The sequence below is a fragment of the Schistocerca piceifrons genome, chromosome X (genome assembly GCF_021461385.2).
Source record: "Schistocerca piceifrons isolate TAMUIC-IGC-003096 chromosome X, iqSchPice1.1, whole genome shotgun sequence".
Taxonomy (NCBI): Eukaryota; Metazoa; Arthropoda; class Insecta; order Orthoptera; family Acrididae; genus Schistocerca; species Schistocerca piceifrons.
In genome coordinates, this window is record NC_060149.1 from 680,124,198 (window position 1) to 680,134,447 (window position 10,250).

The following is a 10,250-nucleotide window of genomic DNA, read 5'->3' on the forward strand; positions in this document are numbered from 1 at the left end:
AATCGTTCCGTTAAACTTACCTGAAGAGCGTGGAGGTAGTGAAATAAACAAAAATGTGTGTTGCTAAAAGTTTTAGTGTTAAAGCAGTGGACGGAAGAGTAGTGCAGAGCAGTCTCGAGGGTTGGCCTTTTTTCCGCAGTTTTCGTCCTATTAGAAATACTCATCTAACTTATCTGCTTCTAAAACCGATCCTTTGGTTACCGCTGTGGTTTTTCAAATTAATAGTTCTTGACCTGAATATTATCCTTATAGTTCCGAATAAAATTGATACAAAATCAGTGAATTCGTTAGAGACGGTACAGTTCTTCTACTAAATCGAAAATGCATGTCTTTGGAGATAATACATAGAAGCTGGGTGCTGAAAAGATTATAAGTGACCTGTAACGCGTTAGACAAAGAGCTGCATTTGGTTTGCCCTTGCTGGAAGAACAATGAAATCTTTACCCTGTGGGTCTCGTTTCGTAGAGCGAATAATCTTAGCACGCGTTCTACTAAAATTTAAGGTTGAACGGCAAAAGTTTTGTTTTACTATATTTGTGTAACAAAACGCAGTTAGTTTGCTTTTAATCTTCAATATAAAATTGCTCTACCGAGAAATGACGGAAGAATTAATGTGGCTAAAATCGTTCAAAAATCTTGGTCTGTGTATAGTGTGGATGGAATAATTAGCGACTTTAGACGTCCAACTCGCAAGAGGAGACAAGATGTCGTTGCTCTGGTAACATCAGTGTCATGGGTGCTTGCTGTCTCACTCTACTAACAAATGAGCAGATTCAACACACCACGTTGCGTGCGTGAATACACGGTAGCACGTATTATTGAGCAACTGCAGTCCCAGTTGTGAAAGTGTTCTCAAACTAGAGCGTTCTACGTTAGCTTTTGTGAACTAGTGCTATGTTTTATTGTTGAATTTGTAACTTAAGACTCGTCTGGAACCCGTTTGGCCGCAAGGGAGGCTGTCGGAGAACGCTATCGCCTATCTAGCAATCCAAGACTGTCCTGTCCACTTACATAAAACACTTAAAATGCTTAGGAGCAAAACGCGATTAAATAACTATCTTGCAACCTACGTACTAATCACGTAAAATACCTACAATATACTAAAGCTAATAGTCGAAATTCCACGGCCATCACCCCACCCCATACTCGCACACTCAAATGTATCACGGACTTTCGCTCCTCCCGAGTTCTGCCACTCACTCTAAATCCTTGAACGTCACCCACTCTTATTATTGCTGATGCATTAACATTTAGATTTTTGTATGATCCTCAACGGCGCTTACTGCTGTTCTGCACATTTGATAGCCACATGATGTGGCTGTAACCAGTAAAACAAAAATATATACGAAACTTTTATAAAATAATTGTTTTTGCAAATATAGCGGTGACTGGTGTCTCAACAGCTTTAACATGTTAATGGTAAGAAAGCTTCCTCGCTTTCAATATCCGATTACCTTGTCCGATCTGCACTCTACATGGGCTCACAAGCTTCACACACCTCTTTAGATACCTAGAATTCTGTATCCACCATCCTTCAGAATTGATTCCTACCGCCGCTATACAAAAACATCCCACAGTCTGTTCTACTCAAAACTTTCCACATACTTATATAGGGAAATTTTAACTGTACTCATGTGAGACTATGAAATTACCTGAGATATACCTATCTTATGAAATGGAACATACTAAACTTAAACCATCCCAAATAACCTATCACACCGTTTTCCTAATTGCTCACCTAATCTTCTCCTTTTCGTACATCGCATCTATCCATTAGTTCCACCATACCTATCCCACAGCCTTAATCACACAAATATCTGTATGTCCAGCTTTTCAGTGATGGTTGTGGGACTCGGCCGTTAAGTACAGAATGTCAAACACCTTTCAGCCGTTTAATTTCAAAACTGTTGTATTAGTTATGTTTGATCACTTCAAACATCTGCCGGCAGATATCTACGGATACCAGTCTTTGAACGCTGGCCACTATTTCGACCGGAGTCGAAGTTGGAATCTTCCTACACGTCGGTAAAGAGGCTGAAGATGGCATAATAATCGCCGCCCTGGTAGCCCAATGAAATTTTTGGAATTTAGACGGCAGAAAGGTGTTTGGTTAGAAATTCTCTTGTCCATATAAGATCTTATCCAAAAACTTTTCTTTCCTGCCACTGAAACGTTGCTTCGTCACGTCATGTGGCCGAATAGCACCAAGTAAACCTCTGCCCGGCTGTAATCCACGACCACTTTGGCGCGTCAGAGACGAATTACTTGACTGAACGCTTAGTTGAATACATTTTTTATTAGTTAATGCAGGGATCATTTCTCAATGATACAGATTTCGTTGTAATAAAATGGCGCACGCACGCACGAGCGAGCTCGCCGCCGCCACACAAACCGATGTTTTTGCGAGGATGGGAGAGGTGGGCGCCTGCGGCCTTGGTGAAGAATTTGTCTCGCAGCATTTACCTAAAATGATTTAGAAAGACCATGGAAAATCTAAATCACGATGACTGACCGGAGTAAACGCCATCCCTTCGAATATGATGCAAGTTCTAATTGCACTGCCTCATTCGGTTAGTCCCAGCTGTGCAACCATCTTCTGATTATACGAAATTTGCGCAAGATAACTAATAATTAGAGCCGCCATTTGGGGAGTAAATCCACACTTGCAAGATTTGTTCGATATGATAGCATGAATTTAAACATTTATAAAGCATATAATATTTCTCAGGTTTCTGTGTATATACTACAATGACTTTTATGATAGCCCGTTTCACTGATGTTTTTAATATAAGTTATGCCGAAAGTGCGGAATACGAGAAATTTCGCTAATTTTGATAGTGAACTCAAGCACATTAGTTCTGCTCGGTAGACGTTGGTGGAAGTCAGTACACTTCGTGCTTCTTTCGCTGCTGCCAATCCTTGATAACTGCGGTGAATGGTACGAATTATTGTGAGCTATGGTGTTATTTATTGTACTTGATCTATGGGGCACGAAAGGTACGTCGCCAGGACTGTAAAAAATATTTCCCTTCGCATCGCTTCTCTCACCCATCCTTACCCATTCCCCGTAGTCTCCTCTGATGTTAGCGCAATATGAAATTTACTGATAGTATACCAGTTACCATTTTAGAAGTGAACCGTTTAAGGAGTTGTGAGCAGGACGTTGTTCGGTAGAGCTGGCGTAAAATACGGCAAAAATGCAGCACTTAACTAATTGTTTCCGGAGTTTGTATTAAAAGTCGGTCGACAAGGCAACACTTTCCACTGTCGGTAACAAAGCACAGAGACCGAATTCTATACCGCCCGGAAAACAATGAACACTAATAATTTTGGCTCCTGCATTTTCCGAAATTACCTATACCCTTGTCAGTTCTTGTAAAGTAGAAAGGTAGTTTCCTGTGTGCAGAAATGTTCTGTTAGATACGTGCATGAGCTTAAGTGAAAAATATTGGAGGAATTTATAGTTGTGTACTGTTTGCCCCCGTCCCCACTCATTCAGCGGACTTAACAATGGTGACTCCAGTACGACGAATGTGTTGCTATGCCCTTCAGTCTGTTTGGATAACATTCCAGGCTCATAATCATGCTACTGTGTCCGATGCAAGTCTCAATGTCCTCCTTTCAGTCCGCCTGGGAAACTGTCAGCATCCCCATGATGAGCGATACGTTGAGCTCAGGGAAATGACAAAACATTAGTATCATTCACTATATTTACCGGCACAGGATTTTTTGTAAAAATGTTACCGTAATACGACAAGGTGGTGATGTCCACTTTCGTTAACTCACAGTCTGAGTTCTCTAACATCGTTAACTGTGTAGTATTCAGTAACAAGGAGAGGACGCCTACTCGCCATCGCCGAATTCGTCCAAATTTATGCCACATTTAGGGTGTGATGGGACAAGAAACGGCCCTAACTGGGAACTCCAGATCACAAAGCATTTAGGAAATAAAATGAATTTTGATACGGATCTATCACCATGTGCACATTATCAGTTGCCCCTTTGACAGTGCGTTTAGGAAGCGGTGTTTGGCTCAGCGGTAACTCCGGCAAGGTAGCTCAGCGTGTTCGGTCAGAGGGCTAGCTGCCCTCTGTAATAGAGAAAACTGAGTTACTGTACCAACGATGAACTTCACTAAGTGTCATAGGACGTCCGTCCCGAACAAATACAAAGATCAATTTCGAACAAAATGAGATTTAAAAAAGCGGTAAGAAATGGGATTCACATTCAAAAGGTGGCAAGTTCGACTACGCCTGGTGGCAAATATTTTTGTGCTCCTTGGCAATGCGTACACTACAGACATCACAATTAACCGCATCATCATATAGGTTATTTTATTAATTTATATAAGCACAAAAAGTATAGGCATAGGATGAAATGCGGTTCTGCAAACATTTAAAAGGGGGTTGTAGTTAACGCGTACACGGGAACGTCGATTTACCGTTCCCGTGTACGCGTTAACTACAATCCCGTTTTAAATGTTTGCAAACCCGCATTTCATCCTATGCCTATACTTTTGTGCTTATATAAATTAACCTACATGATGATGCGGTTAATTGTGATGTCAGTAGTGAACGCATTGCCAAGGAGCACAAAATATTTGCCCCCGGGCGGAGTCGAACCTGCGACCTGTTCATTGAGAATCCGATCTCTTACGGCTAAGCGAAACACCGCTTGCTAAACACAGTAATAGGGACAATTGATAAGGTGCACATGGTGATAGATGCTTATCAAAAAACTTTTATTTCTTTAACGCTTGGCCGTCTGGAGTTTCCACTTGGGGCACTTTCTTGTCTCACCATGTACCATGAATTTGGCCGAACTCTGCGATGACGAGTAGGCGTCCTCTTCTTGTAAGAAGCGTTTGTCAGCAGACTCGATTCTCATCACTGCTGAACCTCAGGAAAGTGTCTTAATAAAGATCGCTATCCTTTCTTTGAACAGCGAGGCAAGATTAAACTTGTCACTGCTCTCAAAACTAATTGGTCATTTCCTGTGGCGGATTGCACGCAGAAAAGATTCCACGTCCGGCCACTGGACAGGAAGGAGTACTCCGCTAACAGGTAATTCTCCACCCCAATTGGCTTCTAACAACTTTTAACGAAAATCATAAAAACAATATTTCAAAGCCAACACCAGACTTAGTTTTCGCGAAAAAAAGTCTAATTTACTGGCTTAAATTTGACCTCGCCACGTCTATAGCTTCGTTAATGATCTACAGCTAGTTAGTGGCTGCTCGCTCTGATGTGGCCTCTTCCTAGCGAACACGTGAAAACTGAATACTAATACTCGCCTATAAAACTAGACGATGTAGAGCAGAATTCCACGCATGGTAACGCCTTTTCAAATTCTTGTAGTCCTACATTATTTGTAGTTAATTGACCGCTACTATCTACAGAGGACGTTTCTCTATAGCAACATGTGCTGCACGACCCTTCGCTGTCAGGCGGACTGGACGATGAACCATTAAAATACTTATGTACTGATGATTCGATTTAGGATTGTGCGGGATTTTAAAAGCACTAGATACATCTTATTGACACGAAATATTGTATTTCGTAAAGTTTGAATAAATTAGCTGTAATTAGACTTCTTTAAAGCAAATTTTATTTATTACAAACAGCGCAAGAGTAGTATTTACATGTTCTATCCACAATGGTCTTCTGTGCGTTATTACGTGTTTGTCTACTTAACGTTTGTTTCAAATTGTTAACAAAGTTTTCCTAAAATTCGATTGTTGTTACAGTAAACGACGCAGCCCGCTAAGAGAAACAGTTTAACTAGAATACTCCCAGCGACTAACGCATTCATCTGAGATGTGGTTAGAAATATTAACTCAGTACTGTTTCTGCTCTCGTATTTTACGTTACTTCCACTAACTTTTCACCCCTAGTGTGCCTTTACATTATTCACCATGTTTCAACGCATTTACGTTCAGTTTCATGCACACATGACATTCAGATAGTTTCTAACTTCCACCGCTAAGCCTAATGTAGATCACTTTCCCAATCGATATGTCGCGATGTTTTACTATGCAATAATTCTTTGGTGTTAAGTGAAATTTCGCTGTGTCTGAAGGTTGAAACGTTGTTTATAATATTTCAGTGTACTTTTTAACATGACCTGTAGTAATTTATTACCAATTTCAAGACAGTGTGTAAAATATTTGGGGTTTTTAAACTCTGCCTTCGTCAAGGCACAATGAACTATTTTTCTATTAACACCCGTGTGTCTCATTTACTGCTTTCATTTCATGTCCTTAGTCATAGAACTGCAGTATGGTTCCTGTAAAACTTGTGGATAAACGTTCCTGCTCACAGGATACTAATGCTTAAATCCACAGGTGGATGCATGAGCGCCAAATGCCTTCTTGTGTGTGCTGTAATGGAGACGTGTTGTTTCCTATTCTTTTTGTTTATGTAAACTAGATGCTGCTCCTGATTACCCTTTCCCTCTCCATGTACTACTTGCGTGACCGCATTTGATTATTGTTGGCAGTGTTTGGATCACTGCTTATTACATCGGTTCAACGTGACTTATAAAAAAATCGCAAGTTAGAGAAATACATGGTTAGAAAACAATTCGTATGTAAAATTGAAATTTCCACATGTCCATGCTACTGATTTAAGAACCAACGGTATAATACCAACACTCTAAGTGGGCACCGTCGTCATTATTATAAAACTGAAGTGAACACTTACTTATTTTATTGTCGTATTGCTCAACTAGGATTATGTAACCACCTCAGTTCCTCTTAATTTCTTATTTTACCAATACTCCCTCAACTTTCTCTCCATATTGTTTTACCTTTTTCTGTCTGTTGCTCCCGATTTTATTTCTTCTGCTTTTAAAGCCTTCTAAATTTAGTATTTTATTCTTCAAAAGGTTCTGTTATTTCCGATTATTTGATGTTGTTGCTTTCTTATTCTTTCCTTACTTTTGTAATGCTATGATAGATTTCTTCGTACAGAAATACAGGAATATTTGCTTCGTTAGCCAATTCTCATTCATTTGGCGGACTGTCTAAAAAAAATTAATCTTGTCTTAGCCATTACTTCTGATATTTTCCCTATTTTTGTAGATCTCCTCATAACTTCTCGTTTTTCAACTATCTGTACTGCACCCCTTATTTTTCTGATAGTCGGTTTTACCTCGATTCTGTCCAGCTTACATAATTCATTGTTAAGCATTCACATCCATATAAATATTCGGCGCGTTACCACTGTGGTATAGTGTTGTGCCTCAATACTAAACTACAATTAGGGTGACCAGTGTAACCTTCTCCGCACGATCTTGGCCTCAGAATATAATAGACAGTCCACTATCTGATAACTCACGATAAGTTACTACATAACCACCTTAGCGTGTTAATAATTTTCTCGGTAGGAAGCAGCACATGACATAGACTGGCATTAAAATGTTTATAGTATAAACCGCAGTTTTTTACTACGTAAATTGAGCTAAAATTAAACTGTGAAGAGTTTTAGTGTCGTGGCTAACGTTTATCATGTTAAGATGGCAAGGTGCCAACCGAATCATTCTTGAACCTGAGTTTGGAAAGTGTCCAGCCTGGCTGGACCTGTGTGTGACGGACGGCTCCCGTGAACAGTTACCTATCAAACTTCGACGCATCGGATTGCTGTTAAACTCTGAATGAATCTGATATTAAAATGATACCAAAGAGGGACCCAAGTAACTGGTTACGGTGTTGGGATAAGCATATGAAACCTCCCCGTAAGCTATGGAAAGGGTTCTCCAAATACAAAATCATTAAAGGCCCAGCAGACATTACCAATTTATTAATAGGACATTCACTGACAAGGATTAAAAGGTCATCACTAAAGTGATGAACGCAATATCAACACGGATATCGAAAATTACACATGAACTTATATGTAATTAACAAGTACAGTATGTGGTTGGTAAGACCATTCCTTATATGGCTAAAACTGACAGATACTAACATAATACATCTGATAATACATCTGCTTTGGCTCAATGGAACTCTGTCAGCATCTATTTAAAAAAAAGCTTGGCTTATCCCATGTACCATATCTAACCCTTAGCCGGAGGCGAGCTTCGTGAACAACTGAAAGAGGAAGGAAGTGACAGGTGGAAATAAAAACGCCATGAGCTAACCGTGCCTCACTTTTCGCGTCGCCGAAAATGTTAGTCCCTATTTATCCCGACTTCCAGGAGAGCAATATACTGAAGCGTCAGATACCCGACGCGCAAAAGCAAAACCTCCCATTCGATCGGACATGCTATTAAAAACAACCACTCCCGCTTACAGAGGTACCCATTGACCACCAACTGCTGGTGTTTCTGAGTACAGGCTTGGAATCCAGATCGGCGCCTTCCTCCTGTCCACAGCAGGAAAACAATACCCCCAGGGCGGCACGTGCGACACGCTACGTTCAGAAAAATATCAATGCCCCCCCCCCTGCTGCCAGCTCTTCAGGAACGGCGGCATTTTGGCATAAACGTCGCCATGTTTCGGTTGCCCAGCTCAACCCCCATGCGGTCGGGTTTGTTGCTGATCAAAACTGCTTCAGCTGCCCAATCTGCGGCCCTTTGTGCCTGTACCCATCTTGGCACAATTCCTGTATCCATTACCCCCCACCAGTCTCTAGATATGGTTCAAGGTGTGATTTTTCACAGGGACCTCATCTTTCAAATTGATGAGGACCTTTGGGACAATCTCGGACGGCGGGGTGTTCACTTTGTTCAGCGCGTTCAGAAGGGTCCTAAGGTCAATCGCCTTGATACTGGTGCCTTTATCCTGTCCTTTGAAGGGGATACCCTTCCTGAGAAAGTTAAGATAATGGTTTATCGATGTGATGTGAAGCCGTACATCCCACCTCCTATGAGGTGTTTTAAGTGCTTGCATTTTGGACACGTCTTCCCACTGTTCGCAGGTCCCTCTCTGTGGTGACCGTGGACATCCACTCCATGAGGGGAGTACCTGTGTTCCCCTCCTGTGTGTGTTAATTGTCATGGCAATTATTCTCCACATTCACCAGATTGCCCAGTATATAAGAAGGAAAAGAAGATACAGGAGTATAAGTCCCTTGACCTACACAGAGGCTCTTCACCCTGTGTCAATGATATCTTGTTACGCTTTAGTTACATCTTCACCCCTTCCTCCCCCTTCCTTACCCCAATCCCGGACCCCTCTCCTCCCCCCCCCCTCCCCTGCGGCTCCCACACCTTCTCCTCTGGGCACAGCTCCCCCTCCCCAGCCAGAGAAGTGTCCCACTCCCACTCCTTCTGCGTCTGCCGGTCAAGGGCGCCCCTCCAGGGATGCCCCTTCCCGGCACCTTCCAGGTCAAAGGTCCGCTGACACAAAACGACTGCGAGAGCCGCGGTCTGTCGGCCCCCAGGTCGCCCAGTCTCTTTCTGTTCCCGACCTTGCTGCAGCTGGCTCCTTTATGCCACACAGCCCTCCTCGATCTCAGCCTGAAAAGAAGAAGAAACATAAGTCCCGGGACAAAGAGCCTCTGGTGTCGCCAGAGGTCCCTTCCCCGGCTTCACAACCAGATTCTGACCTGTCGTTCATGGATGTCGCCCCCTCCTTGTCGGTGATGGGTGGTGACCCAGTGGTATGACCGGCTTTAGCCCGTTCAGACGCCGTTTAAATCATCGTTCTGTGGTTATACAATGGAATTCTAATGGATACTATCGTCACCTTTCGGAATTGAAATCCTTTATTTCGTCTTACTCTGCAGCTTGTGTGGTTCTACAGTTAGCTCATTCTACTGATGCTCACTCACCGACCCTCTGTGTGTTCCATGTTTTCTGTCGAATTCAGGTCGGACCGCTGTGGGCTTCTGGTGGCGTTTGTAAGTTGGTCTGTACAGACATTGCTAGCATGTGTATTCCCCTTCAAACTACATTGGAAGGGGTTGCTGTTAGGGTCCACCAGGACTCTGAGGTCACGGTTTGCAATCTTTATCTCCCTCCTGACAGGACACTTACACCTGCTGCCTTAACTGCCCTTCTTCAGAAACTTTCTCCTGCCTTCCTCCTCCTTGGGGATTTTAATGCTCATCATTCCTTGTGGGGCAGTGCATTTCCATCTAGACGAGGTCTTTTCATAGACCAGTTTATTGCAGACCACGACTTGTGCCTTCTTAATGATGGCTCCCCTACTCATTTCAGTGCTGGTCATGGTACCTTTTCTGCCATTGATCTTTCTCTTTCTTCTCCCTCTCTCCTCCCTTCATTACACTGGTCGCCACGCGGCCACC